The sequence below is a fragment of the Mytilus californianus genome, unplaced genomic scaffold (assembly GCF_021869535.1).
Source record: "Mytilus californianus isolate M0D057914Y unplaced genomic scaffold, xbMytCali1.0.p SCAF_17, whole genome shotgun sequence".
NCBI classification, from domain to species: Eukaryota; Metazoa; Mollusca; class Bivalvia; order Mytilida; family Mytilidae; genus Mytilus; species Mytilus californianus.
Window position 1 is genome coordinate 11,945,318 of NW_026262659.1, and position 26,160 is coordinate 11,971,477.

Sequence of the window (26,160 nt, forward strand, 5' to 3'; positions counted from 1 at the left end):
TTACGGAATTCATCTCTTAGGATAGAAAGACTTGACCAATTTTAATAAAACTTTGCATGACCTAAGCTTAGGCAATTATAAGATAGTTGGCCAAGTTTCATGGCCATAGGATATATATTATAGAAACTAGGGCCATTTTAATATTGAAATTTGGATGTTTATTTTTGACGTTTAAATCCAATATTTTCAACTGTCAAGATTTTGGCCTAAAAAATTTAAATATTGCAAAAATTTGCTTTTTAAATACTCTTGAATTTAATATAATAAGTATTTAAAGCAACGGAACACTCATTTGATTTATCAGATTTATTTCAGTTATTCAAAAGTCAAATTTATATGAGCCTGTGCCTGAAAATAGAGATTTTCGAATTAAGGGAAGCCTTACATAAATATGCATTTTTTTCAACCAATTTGAAGTTTTTGAAGTTTTTTAACCATACATTATTCTTCCATATATATTAAATGTACTTTAAATGTAAAGAAAAGTTACAAAAAGCATACCACATGAGTATAAAATGGTCTTAGGCCATGTAAGACTGAGAATTATTTAGAGTCGATTTAGGCCGTAGCCCATATTTACATATAAAAATGCACACAGAGGCTATAAGAAATTGAAATTTGTTACTTTTTGCTCATTTCTATGCTAAGATGTCATGATACAAGAAGTCTAATTGCAAAAGGACTCTTGAATTCAACTTTTTTTTGCAGACAGTATGGTTTGATGACCAGTTTTTCACTTTTCAATGGAAAACTTGCATGTAGTTTTAGTCTCATTTGGCATATATTTGAACCACTTACTATCCTAAAGAAGAAAATTATGGTAGCATATGAAATGAATAGGGTGTACTGATCATTGTAAAGTGTTTTTTTTACAGATTTAGTGAAATATTTGTGATGGACTACAGATTTTATGTACATAGCTCTTCACATTTAACATACATCAAACAGGCCGTTTAACCAGGGACATAAATACAAATATTCTGCACATTTTTTCTGTGATAATCTACTTTTCTGTAGATTCCGAGTTCACAAATGGTTAATTAAATTTGATTTAAGCATAGAAACACAAATATCAGGAACATAAAAAGCTGTCAGATAGAAAGTCAGCATGGCTCTTAGGCATAAAATGGAAACTGCTTTAAAATGCTTATTTTAGCCGTATAATGCCAAAATGCTTATTTTAACAGAATTTCTGTCAAACAAAGATGTAAATCCTTTACTTTTATTGAGTTTGACAAATCGAAACCAGCAAACCATTCAGGAAAGTTGCCAAAGTACAAAATCTACATTTACGGAATTCATCTAATAGGATAGAAAGACTTGACTAATTTTAATAAAACTTTGCATGACCTAAGCTTAGGCAATTATAAGATAGTTGGTGAAGTTTCATGGCCATAGGATATATATTATAGAAACTAGGGCCATTTTAATATTGAAATTTGGATGTTTATTTTTGACGTTTAAATCCAATATTTTCAACTGTCAAGATTTTGGCCTAAAAAATTTAAATATTGCAAAAATTTGCTTTTTAAATACTCTTGAATTTAATATAATAAGTATTTAAAGCAACGGAACACTCATTTGATTTATCAGATTTATTTCAGTCATTCAAAAGTCAAATTTATATGAGCCTGTGCCTGAAAATAGAGATTTTCGAATTAAGGGAAGCCTTACATAAACATGCATTTTTTTCAACCAATTTGAAGTTTTTGAAGTTTTTTAACCATACATTATTCTTCCATATATATTAAATGTACTTTAAATGTAAAGAAAAGTTACAAAAAGCATACCACATGAGTATAAAATGGTCTTAGGCCATGTAAGACTGAGAATTATTTAGAGTCGATTTAGGCCGTAGCCCATATTTACATATAAAAATGCACACAGAGGCTATAAGAAATTGAAATTTGTTACTTTTTGCTCATTTCTATGCTAAGATGTCATGATACAAGAAGTCTAATTGCAAAAGGACTCTTGAATTCAACTTTTTTTTGCAGACAGTATGGTTTGATGACCAGTTTTTCACTTTTCAATGGAAAACTTGCATGTAGTTTTAGTCTCATTTGGCATATATTTGAACCACTTACTATCCTAAAGAAGAAAATTATGGTAGCATATGAAATGAATAGGGTGTACTGATCATTGTAAAGTGTTTTTTTTACAGATTTAGTGAAATATTTGTGATGGACTACAGATTTTATGTACATAGCTCTTCACATTTCACATACATCAAACAGGCCATTTAACCAGGGACATAAATACAAATATTCTGCACATTTTTTCTGTGATAATCTACTTTTCTCTAGATTCCGAGTTCACAAATGGTTAATTAAATTTGATTTAAGCATAGAAACACAAATATCAGGAACATAAAAAGCTGTCAGATAGAAAGTCAGCATGGCTCTTAGGCATAAAATGGAAACTGCTTTAAAATGCTTATTTTAGCCGTATAATGCCAAAATGCTTATTTTAACAGAATTTCTGTCAAACAAAGATGTAAATCCTTTACTTTTATTGAGTTTGACAAATCGAAACCAGCAAACCATTCAGGAAAGTTGCCAAAGTACAGAATCTACATTTACGGAATTCATCTCTTAGGCCCGAGAACACAGTTATTTCGTAGTGCATTTCTTTTAGACAGTAAATTCAAATTAAAAAAATCACACCTGCTCTATCTCAAAAAGATTTTTACAGTGTAGTTTACTACTATTGATACAAATAATATCAAAATTATAGAAACTTCTACCAGCTCTAACTCAAAATATTGACAATTCTGTGTTAAGGGGGGCTAAAATTCAGTTTGACAGCTTCAGACATTCTAATTTTTGACTTTTTTTAACTGGACCAAATCACTACTTAACATAAAGATTCAGCACCCAAATTTTTTTAACATGTAATTTCATCCCCTTACTTAATATTTCATGCATAAAATATCAAGAAATAAATTGGGAAAGTGTATCAAAAAAAAATGCAAGTTATACACTGTTCACACTAGGGACTATATTTGTAGACAACGAAAACCAAAGGACGATAACTGTGTCCTTGGACCTAATAGGATAGAAAGACTTGACCAATTTTAATAAAACTTTGCATGACCTAAGCTTAGGCAATTATAAGATAGTTGGCCAAGTTTCATGGCCATAGGATATATATTATAGAAACTAGGGCCATTTTAATATTGAAATTTGGATGTTTATTTTTGACGTTTAAATCCAATATTTTCAACTGTCAAGATTTTGGCCTAAAAAATTTAAATATTGCAAAAATTTGCTTTTTAAATACTCTTGAATTTAATATAATAAGTATTTAAAGCAACGGAACACTCATTTGATTTATCAGATTTATTTCAGTTATTCAAAAGTCAAATTTATATGAGCCTGTGCCTGAAAATAGAGATTTTCGAATTAAGGGAAGCCTTACATAAACATGCATTTTTTTCAACCAATTTGAAGTTTTTGAAGTTTTTTAACCATACATTATTCTTCCATATATATTAAATGTACTTTAAATGTAAAGAAAAGTTACAAAAAGCATACCACATGAGTATAAAATGGTCTTAGGCCATGTAAGACTGAGAATTATTTAGAGTCGATTTAGGCCGTAGCCCATATTTACATATAAAAATGCACACAGAGGCTATAAGAAATTGAAATTTGTTACTTTTTGCTCATTTCTATGCTAAGATGTCATGATACAAGAAGTCTAATTGCAAAAGGACTCTTGAATTCAACTTTTTTTTGCAGACAGTATGGTTTGATGACCAGTTTTTCACTTTTCAATGGAAAACTTGCATGTAGTTTTAGTCTCATTTGGCATATATTTGAACCACTTACTATCCTAAAGAAGAAAATTATGGTAGCATATGAAATGAATAGGGTGTACTGATCATTGTAAAGTGTTTTTTTTACAGATTTAGTGAAATATTTGTGATGGACTACAGATTTTATGTACATAGCTCTTCACATTTCACATACATCAAACAGGCCATTTAACCAGGGACATAAATACAAATATTCTGCACATTTTTTCTGTGATAATCTACTTTTCTCTAGATTCCGAGTTCACAAATGGTTAATTAAATTTGATTTAAGCATAGAAACACAAATATCAGGAACATAAAAAGCTGTCAGATAGAAAGTCAGCATGGCTCTTAGGCATAAAATGGAAACTGCTTTAAAATGCTTATTTTAGCCGTATAATGCCAAAATGCTTATTTTAACAGAATTTCTGTCAAACAAAGATGTAAATCCTTTACTTTTATTGAGTTTGACAAATCGAAACCAGCAAACCATTCAGGAAAGTTGCCAAAGTACAGAATCTACATTTACGGAATTCATCTCTTAGGCCCGAGAACACAGTTATTTCGTAGTGCATTTCTTTTAGACAGTAAATTCAAATTAAAAAAATCGCACCTGCTCTATCTCAAAAAGATTTTTACAGTGTAGTGTACTACTATTGATACAAATAATATCAAAATTATAGAAACTTCTACCAGCTCTAACTCAAAATATTGACAATTCTGTGTTAAGGGGGGCTAAAATTCAGTTTGACAGCTTCAGACATTCTAATTTTTGACCTTTTTTAACTGGACCAAATCACTACTTAACATAAAGATTCAGCACCCAAATTTTTTTAACATGTAATTTCATCCCCTTACTTAATATTTCATGCATAAAATATCAAGAAATAAATTGGGAAAGTGTATCAAAAAAAAATGCAAGTTATACACTGTTCACACTAGGGACTATATTTGTAGACAACGAAAACCAAAGGACGATAACTGTGTCCTTGGACCTAATAGGATAGAAAGACTTGACCAATTTTAATAAAACTTTGCATGACCTAAGCTTAGGCAATTATAAGATAGTTGGCCAAGTTTCATGGCCATAGGATATATATTATAGAAACTAGGGCCATTTTAATATTGAAATTTGGATGTTTATTTTTGACGTTTAAATCCAATATTTTCAACTGTCAAGATTTTGGCCTAAAAAATTTAAATATTGCAAAAATTTGCTTTTTAAATACTCTTGAATTTAATATAATAAGTATTTAAAGCAACGGAACACTCATTTGATTTATCAGATTTATTTCAGTTATTCAAAAGTCAAATTTATATGAGCCTGTGCCTGAAAATAGAGATTTTCGAATTAAGGGAAGCCTTACATAAACATGCATTTTTTTCAACCAATTTGAAGTTTTTGAAGTTTTTTAACCATACATTATTCTTCCATATATATTAAATGTACTTTAAATGTAAAGAAAAGTTACAAAAAGCATACCACATGAGTATAAAATGGTCTTAGGCCATGTAAGACTGAGAATTATTTAGAGTCGATTTAGGCCGTAGCCCATATTTACATATAAAAATGCACACAGAGGCTATAAGAAATTGAAATTTGTTACTTTTTGCTCATTTCTATGCTAAGATGTCATGATACAAGAAGTCTAATTGCAAAAGGACTCTTGAATTCAACTTTTTTTTGCAGACAGTATGGTTTGATGACCAGTTTTTCACTTTTCAATGGAAAACTTGCATGTAGTTTTAGTCTCATTTGGCATATATTTGAACCACTTACTATCCTAAAGAAGAAAATTATGGTAGCATATGAAATGAATAGGGTGTACTGATCATTGTAAAGTGTTTTTTTTACAGATTTAGTGAAATATTTGTGATGGACTACAGATTTTATGTACATAGCTCTTCACATTTCACATACATCAAACAGGCCATTTAACCAGGGACATAAATACAAATATTCTGCACATTTTTTCTGTGATAATCTACTTTTCTCTAGATTCCGAGTTCACAAATGGTTAATTAAATTTGATTTAAGCATAGAAACACAAATATCAGGAACATAAAAAGCTGTCAGATAGAAAGTCAGCATGGCTCTTAGGCATAAAATGGAAACTGCTTTAAAATGCTTATTTTAGCCGTATAATGCCAAAATGCTTATTTTAACAGAATTTCTGTCAAACAAAGATGTAAATCCTTTACTTTTATTGAGTTTGACAAATCGAAACCAGCAAACCATTCAGGAAAGTTGCCAAAGTACAGAATCTACATTTACGGAATTCATCTCTTAGGCCCGAGAACACAGTTATTTCGTAGTGCATTTCTTTTAGACAGTAAATTCAAATTAAAAAAATCGCACCTGCTCTATCTCAAAAAGATTTTTACAGTGTAGTGTACTACTATTGATACAAATAATATCAAAATTATAGAAACTTCTACCAGCTCTAACTCAAAATATTGACAATTCTGTGTTAAGGGGGGCTAAAATTCAGTTTGACAGCTTCAGACATTCTAATTTTTGACCTTTTTTAACTGGACCAAATCACTACTTAACATAAAGATTCAGCACCCAAATTTTTTTAACATGTAATTTCATCCCCTTACTTAATATTTCATGCATAAAATATCAAGAAATAAATTGGGAAAGTGTATCAAAAAAAAATGCAAGTTATACACTGTTCACACTAGGGACTATATTTGTAGACAACGAAAACCAAAGGACGATAACTGTGTCCTTGGACCTAATAGGATAGAAAGACTTGACCAATTTTAATAAAACTTTGCATGACCTAAGCTTAGGCAATTATAAGATAGTTGGCCAAGTTACATGGCCATAGGATATATATTATAGAAACTAGGGCCATTTTAATATTGAAATTTGGATGTTTATTTTTGACGTTTAAATCCAATATTTTCAACTGTCAAGATTTTGGCCTAAAAAATTTAAATATTGCAAAAATTTGCTTTTTAAATACTCTTGAATTTAATATAATAAGTATTTAAAGCAACGGAACACTCATTTGATTTATCAGATTTATTTCAGTTATTCAAAAGTCAAATTTATATGAGCCTGTGCCTGAAAATAGAGATTTTCGAATTAAGGGAAGCCTTACATAAACATGCATTTTTTTCAACCAATTTGAAGTTTTTGAAGTTTTTTAACCATACATTATTCTTCCATATATATTAAATGTACTTTAAATGTAAAGAAAAGTTACAAAAAGCATACCACATGAGTATAAAATGGTCTTAGGCCATGTAAGACTGAGAATTATTTAGAGTCGATTTAGGCCGTAGCCCATATTTACATATAAAAATGCACACAGAGGCTATAAGAAATTGAAATTTGTTACTTTTTGCTCATTTCTATGCTAAGATGTCATGATACAAGAAGTCTAATTGCAAAAGGACTCTTGAATTCAACTTTTTTTTGCAGACAGTATGGTTTGATGACCAGTTTTTCACTTTTCAATGGAAAACTTGCATGTAGTTTTAGTCTCATTTGGCATATATTTGAACCACTTACTATCCTAAAGAAGAAAATTATGGTAGCATATGAAATGAATAGGGTGTACTGATCATTGTAAAGTGTTTTTTTTACAGATTTAGTGAAATATTTGTGATGGACTACAGATTTTATGTACATAGCTCTTCACATTTCACATACATCAAACAGGCCATTTAACCAGGGACATAAATACAAATATTCTGCACATTTTTTCTGTGATAATCTACTTTTCTCTAGATTCCGAGTTCACAAATGGTTAATTAAATTTGATTTAAGCATAGAAACACAAATATCAGGAACATAAAAAGCTGTCAGATAGAAAGTCAGCATGGCTCTTAGGCATAAAATGGAAACTGCTTTAAAATGCTTATTTTAGCCGTATAATGCCAAAATGCTTATTTTAACAGAATTTCTGTCAAACAAAGATGTAAATCCTTTACTTTTATTGAGTTTGACAAATCGAAACCAGCAAACCATTCAGGAAAGTTGCCAAAGTACAGAATCTACATTTACGGAATTCATCTCTTAATAGGATAGAAAGACTTGACCAATTTTAATAAAACTTTGCATGACCTAAGCTTAGGCAATTATAAGATAGTTGGCCAAGTTTCATGGCCATAGGATATATATTATAGAAACTAGGGCCATTTTAATATTGAAATTTGGATGTTTATTTTTGATGTTTAAATCCAATATTTTCAACTGTCAAGATTTTGGCCTAAAAAATTTAAATATTGCAAAAATTTGCTTTTTAAATACTCTTGAATTTAATATAATAAGTATTTAAAGCAACGGAACACTCATTTGATTTATCAGATTTATTTCAGTTATTCAAAAGTCAAATTTATATGAGCCTGTGCCTGAAAATAGAGATTTTCGAATTAAGGGAAGCCTTACATAAACATGCATTTTTTTCAACCAATTTGAAGTTTTTGAAGTTTTTTAACCATACATTATTCTTCCATATATATTAAATGTACTTTAAATGTAAAGAAAAGTTACAAAAAGCATACCACATGAGTATAAAATGGTCTTAGGCCATGTAAGACTGAGAATTATTTAGAGTCGATTTAGGCCGTAGCCCATATTTACATATAAAAATGCACACAGAGGCTATAAGAAATTGAAATTTGTTACTTTTTGCTCATTTCTATGCTAAGATGTCATGATACAAGAAGTCTAATTGCAAAAGGACTCTTGAATTCAACTTTTTTTTGCAGACAGTATGGTTTGATGACCAGTTTTTCACTTTTCAATGGAAAACTTGCATGTAGTTTTAGTCTCATTTGGCATATATTTGAACCACTTACTATCCTAAAGAAGAAAATTATGGTAGCATATGAAATGAATAGGGTGTACTGATCATTGTAAAGTGTTTTTTTTACAGATTTAGTGAAATATTTGTGATGGACTACAGATTTTATGTACATAGCTCTTCACATTTCACATACATCAAACAGGCCATTTAACCAGGGACATAAATACAAATATTCTGCACATTTTTTCTGTGATAATCTACTTTTCTCTAGATTCCGAGTTCACAAATGGTTAATTAAATTTGATTTAAGCATAGAAACACAAATATCAGGAACATAAAAAGCTGTCAGATAGAAAGTCAGCATGGCTCTTAGGCATAAAATGGAAACTGCTTTAAAATGCTTATTTTAGCCGTATAATGCCAAAATGCTTATTTTAACAGAATTTCTGTCAAACAAAGATGTAAATCCTTTACTTTTATTGAGTTTGACAAATCGAAACCAGCAAACCATTCAGGAAAGTTGCCAAAGTACAGAATCTACATTTACGGAATTCATCTCTTAATAGGATAGAAAGACTTGACCAATTTTAATAAAACTTTGCATGACCTAAGCTTAGGCAATTATAAGATAGTTGGCCAAGTTTCATGGCCATAGGATATATATTATAGAAACTAGGGCCATTTTAATATTGAAATTTGGATGTTTATTTTTGATGTTTAAATCCAATATTTTCAACTGTCAAGATTTTGGCCTAAAAAATTTAAATATTGCAAAAATTTGCTTTTTAAATACTCTTGAATTTAATATAATAAGTATTTAAAGCAACGGAACACTCATTTGATTTATCAGATTTATTTCAGTTATTCAAAAGTCAAATTTATATGAGCCTGTGCCTGAAAATAGAGATTTTCGAATTAAGGGAAGCCTTACATAAACATGCATTTTTTTCAACCAATTTGAAGTTTTTGAAGTTTTTTAACCATACATTATTCTTCCATATATATTAAATGTACTTTAAATGTAAAGAAAAGTTACAAAAAGCATACCACATGAGTATAAAATGGTCTTAGGCCATGTAAGACTGAGAATTATTTAGAGTCGATTTAGGCCGTAGCCCATATTTACATATAAAAATGCACACAGAGGCTATAAGAAATTGAAATTTGTTACTTTTTGCTCATTTCTATGCTAAGATGTCATGATACAAGAAGTCTAATTGCAAAAGGACTCTTGAATTCAACTTTTTTTTGCAGACAGTATGGTTTGATGACCAGTTTTTCACTTTTCAATGGAAAACTTGCATGTAGTTTTAGTCTCATTTGGCATATATTTGAACCACTTACTATCCTAAAGAAGAAAATTATGGTAGCATATGAAATGAATAGGGTGTACTGATCATTGTAAAGTGTTTTTTTTACAGATTTAGTGAAATATTTGTGATGGACTACAGATTTTATGTACATAGCTCTTCACATTTCACATACATCAAACAGGCCATTTAACCAGGGACATAAATACAAATATTCTGCACATTTTTTCTGTGATAATCTACTTTTCTCTAGATTCCGAGTTCACAAATGGTTAATTAAATTTGATTTAAGCATAGAAACACAAATATCAGGAACATAAAAAGCTGTCAGATAGAAAGTCAGCATGGCTCTTAGGCATAAAATGGAAACTGCTTTAAAATGCTTATTTTAGCCGTATAATGCCAAAATGCTTATTTTAACAGAATTTCTGTCAAACAAAGATGTAAATCCTTTACTTTTATTGAGTTTGACAAATCGAAACCAGCAAACCATTCAGGAAAGTTGCCAAAGTACAGAATCTACATTTACGGAATTCATCTCTTAATAGGATAGAAAGACTTGACCAATTTTAATAAAACTTTGCATGACCTAAGCTTAGGCAATTATAAGATAGTTGGCCAAGTTTCATGGCCATAGGATATATATTATAGAAACTAGGGCCATTTTAATATTGAAATTTGGATGTTTATTTTTGATGTTTAAATCCAATATTTTCAACTGTCAAGATTTTGGCCTAAAAAATTTAAATATTGCAAAAATTTGCTTTTTAAATACTCTTGAATTTAATATAATAAGTATTTAAAGCAACGGAACACTCATTTGATTTATCAGATTTATTTCAGTTATTCAAAAGTCAAATTTATATGAGCCTGTGCCTGAAAATAGAGATTTTCGAATTAAGGGAAGCCTTACATAAACATGCATTTTTTTCAACCAATTTGAAGTTTTTGAAGTTTTTTAACCATACATTATTCTTCCATATATATTAAATGTACTTTAAATGTAAAGAAAAGTTACAAAAAGCATACCACATGAGTATAAAATGGTCTTAGGCCATGTAAGACTGAGAATTATTTAGAGTCGATTTAGGCCGTAGCCCATATTTACATATAAAAATGCACACAGAGGCTATAAGAAATTGAAATTTGTTACTTTTTGCTCATTTCTATGCTAAGATGTCATGATACAAGAAGTCTAATTGCAAAAGGACTCTTGAATTCAACTTTTTTTTGCAGACAGTATGGTTTGATGACCAGTTTTTCACTTTTCAATGGAAAACTTGCATGTAGTTTTAGTCTCATTTGGCATATATTTGAACCACTTACTATCCTAAAGAAGAAAATTATGGTAGCATATGAAATGAATAGGGTGTACTGATCATTGTAAAGTGTTTTTTTTACAGATTTAGTGAAATATTTGTGATGGACTACAGATTTTATGTACATAGCTCTTCACATTTCACATACATCAAACAGGCCATTTAACCAGGGACATAAATACAAATATTCTGCACATTTTTTCTGTGATAATCTACTTTTCTCTAGATTCCGAGTTCACAAATGGTTAATTAAATTTGATTTAAGCATAGAAACACAAATATCAGGAACATAAAAAGCTGTCAGATAGAAAGTCAGCATGGCTCTTAGGCATAAAATGGAAACTGCTTTAAAATGCTTATTTTAGCCGTATAATGCCAAAATGCTTATTTTAACAGAATTTCTGTCAAACAAAGATGTAAATCCTTTACTTTTATTGAGTTTGACAAATCGAAACCAGCAAACCATTCAGGAAAGTTGCCAAAGTACAGAATCTACATTTACGGAATTCATCTCTTAGGCCCGAGAACACAGTTATTTCGTAGTGCATTTCTTTTAGACAGTAAATTCAAATTAAAAAAATCGCACCTGCTCTATCTCAAAAAGATTTTTACAGTGTAGTGTACTACTATTGATACAAATAATATCAAAATTATAGAAACTTCTACCAGCTCTAACTCAAAATATTGACAATTCTGTGTTAAGGGGGGCTAAAATTCAGTTTGACAGCTTCAGACATTCTAATTTTTGACCTTTTTTAACTGGACCAAATCACTACTTAACATAAAGATTCAGCACCCAAATTTTTTTAACATGTAATTTCATCCCCTTACTTAATATTTCATGCATAAAATATCAAGAAATAAATTGGGAAAGTGTATCAAAAAAAAATGCAAGTTATACACTGTTCACACTAGGGACTATATTTGTAGACAACGAAAACCAAAGGACGATAACTGTGTCCTTGGACCTAATAGGATAGAAAGACTTGACCAATTTTAATAAAACTTTGCATGACCTAAGCTTAGGCAATTATAAGATAGTTGGCCAAGTTTCATGGCCATAGGATATATATTATAGAAACTAGGGCCATTTTAATATTGAAATTTGGATGTTTATTTTTGACGTTTAAATCCAATATTTTCAACTGTCAAGATTTTGGCCTAAAAAATTTAAATATTGCAAAAATTTGCTTTTTAAATACTCTTGAATTTAATATAATAAGTATTTAAAGCAACGGAACACTCATTTGATTTATCAGATTTATTTCAGTTATTCAAAAGTCAAATTTATATGAGCCTGTGCCTGAAAATAGAGATTTTCGAATTAAGGGAAGCCTTACATAAACATGCATTTTTTTCAACCAATTTGAAGTTTTTGAAGTTTTTTAACCATACATTATTCTTCCATATATATTAAATGTACTTTAAATGTAAAGAAAAGTTACAAAAAGCATACCACATGAGTATAAAATGGTCTTAGGCCATGTAAGACTGAGAATTATTTAGAGTCGATTTAGGCCGTAGCCCATATTTACATATAAAAATGCACACAGAGGCTATAAGAAATTGAAATTTGTTACTTTTTGCTCATTTCTATGCTAAGATGTCATGATACAAGAAGTCTAATTGCAAAAGGACTCTTGAATTCAACTTTTTTTTGCAGACAGTATGGTTTGATGACCAGTTTTTCACTTTTCAATGGAAAACTTGCATGTAGTTTTAGTCTCATTTGGCATATATTTGAACCACTTACTATCCTAAAGAAGAAAATTATGGTAGCATATGAAATGAATAGGGTGTACTGATCATTGTAAAGTGTTTTTTTTACAGATTTAGTGAAATATTTGTGATGGACTACAGATTTTATGTACATAGCTCTTCACATTTCACATACATCAAACAGGCCATTTAACCAGGGACATAAATACAAATATTCTGCACATTTTTTCTGTGATAATCTACTTTTCTCTAGATTCCGAGTTCACAAATGGTTAATTAAATTTGATTTAAGCATAGAAACACAAATATCAGGAACATAAAAAGCTGTCAGATAGAAAGTCAGCATGGCTCTTAGGCATAAAATGGAAACTGCTTTAAAATGCTTATTTTAGCCGTATAATGCCAAAATGCTTATTTTAACAGAATTTCTGTCAAACAAAGATGTAAATCCTTTACTTTTATTGAGTTTGACAAATCGAAACCAGCAAACCATTCAGGAAAGTTGCCAAAGTACAGAATCTACATTTACGGAATTCATCTCTTAGGCCCGAGAACACAGTTATTTCGTAGTGCATTTCTTTTAGACAGTAAATTCAAATTAAAAAAATCGCACCTGCTCTATCTCAAAAAGATTTTTACAGTGTAGTGTACTACTATTGATACAAATAATATCAAAATTATAGAAACTTCTACCAGCTCTAACTCAAAATATTGACAATTCTGTGTTAAGGGGGGCTAAAATTCAGTTTGACAGCTTCAGACATTCTAATTTTTGACCTTTTTTAACTGGACCAAATCACTACTTAACATAAAGATTCAGCACCCAAATTTTTTTAACATGTAATTTCATCCCCTTACTTAATATTTCATGCATAAAATATCAAGAAATAAATTGGGAAAGTGTATCAAAAAAAAATGCAAGTTATACACTGTTCACACTAGGGACTATATTTGTAGACAACGAAAACCAAAGGACGATAACTGTGTCCTTGGACCTAATAGGATAGAAAGACTTGACCAATTTTAATAAAACTTTGCATGACCTAAGCTTAGGCAATTATAAGATAGTTGGCCAAGTTTCATGGCCATAGGATATATATTATAGAAACTAGGGCCATTTTAATATTGAAATTTGGATGTTTATTTTTGACGTTTAAATCCAATATTTTCAACTGTCAAGATTTTGGCCTAAAAAATTTAAATATTGCAAAAATTTGCTTTTTAAATACTCTTGAATTTAATATAATAAGTATTTAAAGCAACGGAACACTCATTTGATTTATCAGATTTATTTCAGTTATTCAAAAGTCAAATTTATATGAGCCTGTGCCTGAAAATAGAGATTTTCGAATTTAGGGAAGCCTTACATAAACATGCATTTTTTTCAACCAATTTGAAGTTTTTGAAGTTTTTTAACCATACATTATTCTTCCATATATATTAAATGTACTTTAAATGTAAAGAAAAGTTACAAAAAGCATACCACATGAGTATAAAATGGTCTTAGGCCATGTAAGACTGAGAATTATTTAGAGTCGATTTAGGCCGTAGCCCATATTTACATATAAAAATGCACACAGAGGCTATAAGAAATTGAAATTTGTTACTTTTTGCTCATTTCTATGCTAAGATGTCATGATACAAGAAGTCTAATTGCAAAAGGACTCTTGAATTCAACTTTTTTTTGCAGACAGTATGGTTTGATGACCAGTTTTTCACTTTTCAATGGAAAACTTGCATGTAGTTTTAGTCTCATTTGGCATATATTTGAACCACTTACTATCCTAAAGAAGAAAATTATGGTAGCATATGAAATGAATAGGGTGTACTGATCATTGTAAAGTGTTTTTTTTACAGATTTAGTGAAATATTTGTGATGGACTACAGATTTTATGTACATAGCTCTTCACATTTCACATACATCAAACAGGCCATTTAACCAGGGACATAAATACAAATATTCTGCACATTTTTTCTGTGATAATCTACTTTTCTCTAGATTCCGAGTTCACAAATGGTTAATTAAATTTGATTTAAGCATAGAAACACAAATATCAGGAACATAAAAAGCTGTCAGATAGAAAGTCAGCATGGCTCTTAGGCATAAAATGGAAACTGCTTTAAAATGCTTATTTTAGCCGTATAATGCCAAAATGCTTATTTTAACAGAATTTCTGTCAAACAAAGATGTAAATCCTTTACTTTTATTGAGTTTGACAAATCGAAACCAGCAAACCATTCAGGAAAGTTGCCAAAGTACAGAATCTACATTTACGGAATTCATCTCTTAGGCCCGAGAACACAGTTATTTCGTAGTGCATTTCTTTTAGACAGTAAATTCAAATTAAAAAAATCGCACCTGCTCTATCTCAAAAAGATTTTTACAGTGTAGTGTACTACTATTGATACAAATAATATCAAAATTATAGAAACTTCTACCAGCTCTAACTCAAAATATTGACAATTCTGTGTTAAGGGGGGCTAAAATTCAGTTTGACAGCTTCAGACATTCTAATTTTTGACCTTTTTTAACTGGACCAAATCACTACTTAACATAAAGATTCAGCACCCAAATTTTTTTAACATGTAATTTCATCCCCTTACTTAATATTTCATGCATAAAATATCAAGAAATAAATTGGGAAAGTGTATCAAAAAAAAATGCAAGTTATACACTGTTCACACTAGGGACTATATTTGTAGACAACGAAAACCAAAGGACGATAACTGTGTCCTTGGACCTAATAGGATAGAAAGACTTGACCAATTTTAATAAAACTTTGCATGACCTAAGCTTAGGCAATTATAAGATAGTTGGCCAAGTTTCATGGCCATAGGATATATATTATAGAAACTAGGGCCATTTTAATATTGAAATTTGGATGTTTATTTTTGACGTTTAAATCCAATATTTTCAACTGTCAAGATTTTGGCCTAAAAAATTTAAATATTGCAAAAATTTGCTTTTTAAATACTCTTGAATTTAATATAATAAGTATTTAAAGCAACGGAACACTCATTTGATTTATCAGATTTATTTCAGTTATTCAAAAGTCAAATTTATATGAGCCTGTGCCTGAAAATAGAGATTTTCGAATTAAGGGAAGCCTTACATAAACATGCATTTTTTTCAACCAATTTGAAGTTTTTGAAGTTTTTTAACCATACATTATTCTTCCATATATATTAAATGTACTTTAAATGTAAAGAAAAGTTACAAAAAGCATACCACATGAGTATAAAATGGTCTTAGGCCATGTAAGACTGAGAATTATTTAGAGTCGATTTAGGCCGTAGCCCATATTTACATATAAAAATGCACACAGAGGCTATAAGAAATTGAAATTTGTTACTTTTTGCTCATTTCTATGCTAAGATGTCATGATACAAGAAGTCTAATTGCAAAAGGACTCTTGAATTCAACTTTTTTTTGCAGACAGTATGGTTTGATGACCAGTTTTTCACTTTTCAATGGAAAACTTGCATGTAGTTTTAGTCTCATTTGGCATATATTTGAACCACTTACTATCCTAAAGAAGAAAATTATGGTAGCATATGAAATGAATAGGGTGTACTGATCATTGTAAAGTGTTTTTTTTACAGATTTAGTGAAATATTTGTGATGGACTACAGATTTTATGTACATAGCTCTTCACATTTCACATACATCAAACAGGCCATTTAACCAGGGACATAAATACAAATATTCTGCACATTTTTTCTGTGATAATCTACTTTTCTCTAGATTCCGAGTTCACAAATGGTTAATTAAATTTGATTTAAGCATAGAAACACAAATATCAGGAACATAAAAAGCTGTCAGATAGAAAGCCAGCATGGCTCTTAGGCATAAAATGGAAACTGCTTTAAAATGCTTATTTTAGCCGTATAATGCCAAAATGCTTATTTTAACAGAATTTCTGTCAAACAAAGATGTAAATCCTTTACTTTTATTGAGTTTGACAAATCGAAACCAGCAAACCATTCAGGAAAGTTGCCAAAGTACAGAATCTACATTTACGGAATTCATCTCTTAGGCCCGAGAACACAGTTATTTCGTAGTGCATTTCTTTTAGACAGTAAATTCAAATTAAAAAAATCGCACCTGCTCTATCTCAAAAAGATTTTTACAGTGTAGTGTACTACTATTGATACAAATAATATCAAAATTATAGAAACTTCTACCAGCTCTAACTCAAAATATTGACAATTCTGTGTTAAGGGGGGCTAAAATTCAGTTTGACAGCTTCAGACATTCTAATTTTTGACCTTTTTTAACTGGACCAAATCACTACTTAACATAAAGATTCAGCACCCAAATTTTTTTAACATGTAATTTCATCCCCTTACTTAATATTTCATGCATAAAATATCAAGAAATAAATTGGGAAAGTGTATCAAAAAAAAATGCAAGTTATACACTGTTCACACTAGGGACTATATTTGTAGACAACGAAAACCAAAGGACGATAACTGTGTCCTTGGACCTAATAGGATAGAAAGACTTGACCAATTTTAATAAAACTTTGCATGACCTAAGCTTAGGCAATTATAAGATAGTTGGCCAAGTTTCATGGCCATAGGATATATATTATAGAAACTAGGGCCATTTTAATATTGAAATTTGGATGTTTATTTTTGACGTTTAAATCCAATATTTTCAACTGTCAAGATTTTGGCCTAAAAAATTTAAATATTGCAAAAATTTGCTTTTTAAATACTCTTGAATTTAATATAATAAGTATTTAAAGCAACGGAACACTCATTTGATTTATCAGATTTATTTCAGTTATTCAAAAGTCAAATTTATATGAGCCTGTGCCTGAAAATAGAGATTTTCGAATTAAGGGAAGCCTTACATAAACATGCATTTTTTTCAACCAATTTGAAGTTTTTGAAGTTTTTTAACCATACATTATTCTTCCATATATATTAAATGTACTTTAAATGTAAAGAAAAGTTACAAAAAGCATACCACATGAGTATAAAATGGTCTTAGGCCATGTAAGACTGAGAATTATTTAGGCCGTAGCCCATATTTACATATAAAAATGCACACAGAGGCTATAAGAAATTGAAATTTGTTACTTTTTGCTCATTTCTATGCTAAGATGTCATGATACAAGAAGTCTAATTGCAAAAGGACTCTTGAATTCAACTTTTTTTTGCAGACAGTATGGTTTGATGACCAGTTTTTCACTTTTCAATGGAAAACTTGCATGTAGTTTTAGTCTCATTTGGCATATATTTGAACCACTTACTATCCTAAAGAAGAAAATTATGGTAGCATATGAAATGAATAGGGTGTACTGATCATTGTAAAGTGTTTTTTTTACAGATTTAGTGAAATATTTGTGATGGACTACAGATTTTATGTACATAGCTCTTCACATTTCACATACATCAAACAGGCCATTTAACCAGGGACATAAATACAAATATTCTGCACATTTTTTCTGTGATAATCTACTTTTCTCTAGATTCCGAGTTCACAAATGGTTAATTAAATTTGATTTAAGCATAGAAACACAAATATCAGGAACATAAAAAGCTGTCAGATAGAAAGTCAGCATGGCTCTTAGGCATAAAATGGAAACTGCTTTAAAATGCTTATTTTAGCCGTATAATGCCAAAATGCTTATTTTAACAGAATTTCTGTCAAACAAAGATGTAAATCCTTTACTTTTATTGAGTTTGACAAATCGAAACCAGCAAACCATTCAGGAAAGTTGCCAAAGTACAGAATCTACATTTACGGAATTCATCTCTTAGGCCCGAGAACACAGTTATTTCGTAGTGCATTTCTTTTAGACAGTAAATTCAAATTAAAAAAATCGCACCTGCTCTATCTCAAAAAGATTTTTACAGTGTAGTGTACTACTATTGATACAAATAATATCAAAATTATAGAAACTTCTACCAGCTCTAACTCAAAATATTGACAATTCTGTGTTAAGGGGGGCTAAAATTCAGTTTGACAGCTTCAGACATTCTAATTTTTGACCTTTTTTAACTGGACCAAATCACTACTTAACATAAAGATTCAGCACCCAAATTTTTTTAACATGTAATTTCATCCCCTTACTTAATATTTCATGCATAAAATATCAAGAAATAAATTGGGAAAGTGTATCAAAAAAAAATGCAAGTTATACACTGTTCACACTAGGGACTATATTTGTAGACAACGAAAACCAAAGGACGATAACTGTGTCCTTGGACCTAATAGGATAGAAAGACTTGACCAATTTTAATAAAACTTTGCATGACCTAAGCTTAGGCAATTATAAGATAGTTGGCCAAGTTTCATGGCCATAGGATATATATTATAGAAACTAGGGCCATTTTAATATTGAAATTTGGATGTTTATTTTTGACGTTTAAATCCAATATTTTCAACTGTCAAGATTTTGGCCTAAAAAATTTAAATATTGCAAAAATTTGCTTTTTAAATACTCTTGAATTTAATATAATAAGTATTTAAAGCAACGGAACACTCATTTGATTTATCAGATTTATTTCAGTTATTCAAAAGTCAAATTTATATGAGCCTGTGCCTGAAAATAGAGATTTTCGAATTAAGGGAAGCCTTACATAAACATGCATTTTTTTCAACCAATTTGAAGTTTTTGAAGTTTTTTAACCATACATTATTCTTCCATATATATTAAATGTACTTTAAATGTAAAGAAAAGTTACAAAAAGCATACCACATGAGTATAAAATGGTCTTAGGCCATGTAAGACTGAGAATTATTTAGGCCGTAGCCCATATTTACATATAAAAATGCACACAGAGGCTATAAGAAATTGAAATTTGTTACTTTTTGCTCATTTCTATGCTAAGATGTCATGATACAAGAAGTCTAATTGCAAAAGGACTCTTGAATTCAACTTTTTTTTGCAGACAGTATGGTTTGATGACCAGTTTTTCACTTTTCAATGGAAAACTTGCATGTAGTTTTAGTCTCATTTGGCATATATTTGAACCACTTACTATCCTAAAGAAGAAAATTATGGTAGCATATGAAATGAATAGGGTGTACTGATCATTGTAAAGTGTTTTTTTTACAGATTTAGTGAAATATTTGTGATGGACTACAGATTTTATGTACATAGCTCTTCACATTTCACATACATCAAACAGGCCATTTAACCAGGGACATAAATACAAATATTCTGCACATTTTTTCTGTGATAATCTACTTTTCTCTAGATTCCGAGTTCACAAATGGTTAATTAAATTTGATTTAAGCATAGAAACACAAATATCAGGAACATAAAAAGCTGTCAGATAGAAAGTCAGCATGGCTCTTAGGCATAAAATGGAAACTGCTTTAAAATGCTTATTTTAGCCGTATAATGCCAAAATGCTTATTTTAACAGAATTTCTGTCAAACAAAGATGTAAATCCTTTACTTTTATTGAGTTTGACAAATCGAAACCAGCAAACCATTCAGGAAAGTTGCCAAAGTACAGAATCTACATTTACGGAATTCATCTCTTAGGCCCGAGAACACAGTTATTTCGTAGTGCATTTCTTTTAGACAGTAAATTCAAATTAAAAAAATCGCACCTGCTCTATCTCAAAAAGATTTTTACAGTGTAGTGTACTACTATTGATACAAATAATATCAAAATTATAGAAACTTCTACCAGCTCTAACTCAAAATATTGACAATTCTGTGTTAAGGGGGGCTAAAATTCAGTTTGACAGCTTCAGACATTCTAATTTTTGACCTTTTTTAACTGGACCAAATCACTACTTAACATAAAGATTCAGCACCCAAATTTTTTTAACATGTAATTTCATCCCCTTACTTAATATTTCATGCATAAAATATCAAGAAATAAATTGGGAAAGTGTATCAAAAAAAAATGCAAGTTATACACTGTTCACACTAGGGACTATATTTGTAGACAACGAAAACCAAAGGACGATAACTGTGTCCTTGGACCTAATAGGATAGAAAGACTTGACCAATTTTAATAAAACTTTGCATGACCTAAGCTTAGGCAATTATAAGATAGTTGGCCAAGTTTCATGGCCATAGGATATATATTATAGAAACTAGGGCCATTTTAATATTGAAATTTGGATGTTTATTTTTGACGTTTAAATCCAATATTTTCAACTGTCAAGATTTTGGCCTAAAAAATTTAAATATTGCAAAAATTTGCTTTTTAAATACTCTTGAATTTAATATAATAAGTATTTAAAGCAACGGAACACTCATTTGATTTATCAGATTTATTTCAGTTATTCAAAAGTCAAATTTATATGAGCCTGTGCCTGAAAATAGAGATTTTCGAATTAAGGGAAGCCTTACATAAACATGCATTTTTTTCAACCAATTTGAAGTTTTTGAAGTTTTTTAACCATACATTATTCTTCCATATATATTAAATGTACTTTAAATGTAAAGAAAAGTTACAAAAAGCATACCACATGAGTATAAAATGGTCTTAGGCCATGTAAGACTGAGAATTATTTAGAGTCGATTTAGGCCGTAGCCCATATTTACATATAAAAATGCACACAGAGGCTATAAGAAATTGAAATTTGTTACTTTTTGCTCATTTCTATGCTAAGATGTCATGATACAAGAAGTCTAATTGCAAAAGGACTCTTGAATTCAACTTTTTTTTGCAGACAGTATGGTTTGATGACCAGTTTTTCACTTTTCAATGGAAAACTTGCATGTAGTTTTAGTCTCATTTGGCATATATTTGAACCACTTACTATCCTAAAGAAGAAAATTATGGTAGCATATGAAATGAATAGGGTGTACTGATCATTGTAAAGTGTTTTTTTTACAGATTTAGTGAAATATTTGTGATGGACTACAGATTTTATGTACATAGCTCTTCACATTTCACATACATCAAACAGGCCATTTAACCAGGGACATAAATACAAATATTCTGCACATTTTTTCTGTGATAATCTACTTTTCTCTAGATTCCGAGTTCACAAATGGTTAATTAAATTTGATTTAAGCATAGAAACACAAATATCAGGAACATAAAAAGCTGTCAGATAGAAAGTCAGCATGGCTCTTAGGCATAAAATGGAAACTGCTTTAAAATGCTTATTTTAGCCGTATAATGCCAAAATGCTTATTTTAACAGAATTTCTGTCAAACAAAGATGTAAATCCTTTACTTTTATTGAGTTTGACAAATCGAAACCAGCAAACCATTCAGGAAAGTTGCCAAAGTACAGAATCTACATTTACGGAATTCATCTAATAGGATAGAAAGACTTGACCAATTTTAATAAAACTTTGCATGACCTAAGCTTAGGCAATTATAAGATAGTTGGCCAAGTTTCATGGCCATAGGATATATATTATAGAAACTAGGGCCATTTTAATATTGAAATTTGGATGTTTATTTTTGACGTTTAAATCCAATATTTTCAACTGTCAAGATTTTGGCCTAAAAAATTTAAATATTGCAAAAATTTGCTTTTTAAATACTCTTGAATTTAATATAATAAGTATTTAAAGCAACGGAACACTCATTTGATTTATCAGATTTATTTCAGTTATTCAAAAGTCAAATTTATATGAGCCTGTGCCTGAAAATAGAGATTTTCGAATTAAGGGAAGCCTTACATAAACATGCATTTTTTTCAACCAATTTGAAGTTTTTGAAGTTTTTTAACCATACATTATTCTTCCATATATATTAAATGTACTTTAAATGTAAAGAAAAGTTACAAAAAGCATACCACATGAGTATAAAATGGTCTTAGGCCATGTAAGACTGAGAATTATTTAGGCCGTAGCCCATATTTACATATAAAAATGCACACAGAGGCTATAAGAAATTGAAATTTGTTACTTTTTGCTCATTTCTATGCTAAGATGTCATGATACAAGAAGTCTAATTGCAAAAGGACTCTTGAATTCAACTTTTTTTTGCAGACAGTATGGTTTGATGACCAGTTTTTCACTTTTCAATGGAAAACTTGCATGTAGTTTTAGTCTCATTTGGCATATATTTGAACCACTTACTATCCTAAAGAAGAAAATTATGGTAGCATATGAAATGAATAGGGTGTACTGATCATTGTAAAGTGTTTTTTTTACAGATTTAGTGAAATATTTGTGATGGACTACAGATTTTATGTACATAGCTCTTCACATTTCACATACATCAAACAGGCCATTTAACCAGGGACATAAATACAAATATTCTGCACATTTTTTCTGTGATAATCTACTTTTCTCTAGATTCCGAGTTCACAAATGGTTAATTAAATTTGATTTAAGCATAGAAACACAAATATCAGGAACATAAAAAGCTGTCAGATAGAAAGTCAGCATGGCTCTTAGGCATAAAATGGAAACTGCTTTAAAATGCTTATTTTAGCCGTATAATGCCAAAATGCTTATTTTAACAGAATTTCTGTCAAACAAAGATGTAAATCCTTTACTTTTATTGAGTTTGACAAATCGAAACCAGCAAACCATTCAGGAAAGTTGCCAAAGTACAGAATCTACATTTACGGAATTCATCTCTTAGGCCCGAGAACACAGTTATTTCGTAGTGCATTTCTTTTAGACAGTAAATTCAAATTAAAAAAATCGCACCTGCTCTATCTCAAAAAGATTTTTACAGTGTAGTGTACTACTATTGATACAAATAATATCAAAATTATAGAAACTTCTACCAGCTCTAACTCAAAATATTGACAATTCTGTGTTAAGGGGGGCTAAAATTCAGTTTGACAGCTTCAGACATTCTAATTTTTGACCTTTTTTAACTGGACCAAATCACTACTTAACATAAAGATTCAGCACCCAAATTTTTTTAACATGTAATTTCATCCCCTTACTTAATATTTCATGCATAAAATATCAAGAAATAAATTGGGAAAGTGTATCAAAAAAAAATGCAAGTTATACACTGTTCACACTAGGGACTATATTTGTAGACAACGAAAACCAAAGGACGATAACTGTGTCCTTGGACCTAATAGGATAGAAAGACTTGACCAATTTTAATAAAACTTTGCATGACCTAAGCTTAGGCAATTATAAGATAGTTGGCCAAGTTTCATGGCCATAGGATATATATTATAGAAACTAGGGCCATTTTAATATTGAAATTTGGATGTTTATTTTTGACGTTTAAATCCAATATTTTCAACTGTCAAGATTTTGGCCTAAAAAATTTAAATATTGCAAAAATTTGCTTTTTAAATACTCTTGAATTTAATATAATAAGTATTTAAAGCAACGGAACACTCATTTGATTTATCAGATTTATTTCAGTTATTCAAAAGTCAAATTTATATGAGCCTGTGCCTGAAAATAGAGATTTTCGAATTAAGGGAAGCCTTACATAAACATGCATTTTTTTCAACCAATTTGAAGTTTTTGAAGTTTTTTAACCATACATTATTCTTCCATATATATTAAATGTACTTTAAATGTAAAGAAAAGTTACAAAAAGCATACCACATGAGTATAAAATGGTCTTAGGCCATGTAAGACTGAGAATTATTTAGAGTCGATTTAGGCCGTAGCCCATATTTACATATAAAAATGCACACAGAGGCTATAAGAAATTGAAATTTGTTACTTTTTGCTCATTTCTATGCTAAGATGTCATGATACAAGAAGTCTAATTGCAAAAGGACTCTTGAATTCAACTTTTTTTTGCAGACAGTATGGTTTGATGACCAGTTTTTCACTTTTCAATGGAAAACTTGCATGTAGTTTTAGTCTCATTTGGCATATATTTGAACCACTTACTATCCTAAAGAAGAAAATTATGGTAGCATATGAAATGAATAGGGTGTACTGATCATTGTAAAGTGTTTTTTTTTACAGATTTAGTGAAATATTTGTGATGGACTACAGATTTTATGTACATAGCTCTTCACATTTCACATACATCAAACAGGCCATTTAACCAGGGACATAAATACAAATATTCTGCACATTTTTTCTGTGATAATCTACTTTTCTCTAGATTCCGAGTTCACAAATGGTTAATTAAATTTGATTTAAGCATAGAAACACAAATATCAGGAACATAAAAAGCTGTCAGATAGAAAGTCAGCATGGCTCTTAGGCATAAAATGGAAACTGCTTTAAAATGCTTATTTTAGCCGTATAATGCCAAAATGCTTATTTTAACAGAATTTCTGTCAAACAAAGATGTAAATCCTTTACTTTTATTGAGTTTGACAAATCGAAACCAGCAAACCATTCAGGAAAGTTGCCAAAGTACAGAATCTACATTTACGGAATTCATCTCTTAGGCCCGAGAACACAGTTATTTCGTAGTGCATTTCTTTTAGACAGTAAATTCAAATTAAAAAAATCGCACCTGCTCTATCTCAAAAAGATTTTTACAGTGTAGTGTACTACTATTGATACAAATAATATCAAAATTATAGAAACTTCTACCAGCTCTAACTCAAAATATTGACAATTCTGTGTTAAGGGGGGCTAAAATTCAGTTTGACAGCTTCAGACATTCTAATTTTTGACCTTTTTTAACTGGACCAAATCACTACTTAACATAAAGATTCAGCACCCAAATTTTTTTAACATGTAATTTCATCCCCTTACTTAATATTTCATGCATAAAATATCAAGAAATAAATTGGGAAAGTGTATCAAAAAAAAATGCAAGTTATACACTGTTCACACTAGGGACTATATTTGTAGACAACGAAAACCAAAGGACGATAACTGTGTCCTTGGACCTAATAGGATAGAAAGACTTGACCAATTTTAATAAAACTTTGCATGACCTAAGCTTAGGCAATTATAAGATAGTTGGCCAAGTTTCATGGCCATAGGATATATATTATAGAAACTAGGGCCATTTTAATATTGAAATTTGGATGTTTATTTTTGACGTTTAAATCCAATATTTTCAACTGTCAAGATTTTGGCCTAAAAAATTTAAATATTGCAAAAATTTGCTTTTTAAATACTCTTGAATTTAATATAATAAGTATTTAAAGCAACGGAACACTCATTTGATTTATCAGATTTATTTCAGTTATTCAAAAGTCAAATTTATATGAGCCTGTGCCTGAAAATAGAGATTTTCGAATTAAGGGAAGCCTTACATAAACATGCATTTTTTTCAACCAATTTGAAGTTTTTGAAGTTTTTTAACCATACATTATTCTTCCATATATATTAAATGTACTTTAAATGTAAAGAAAAGTTACAAAAAGCATACCACATGAGTATAAAATGGTCTTAGGCCATGT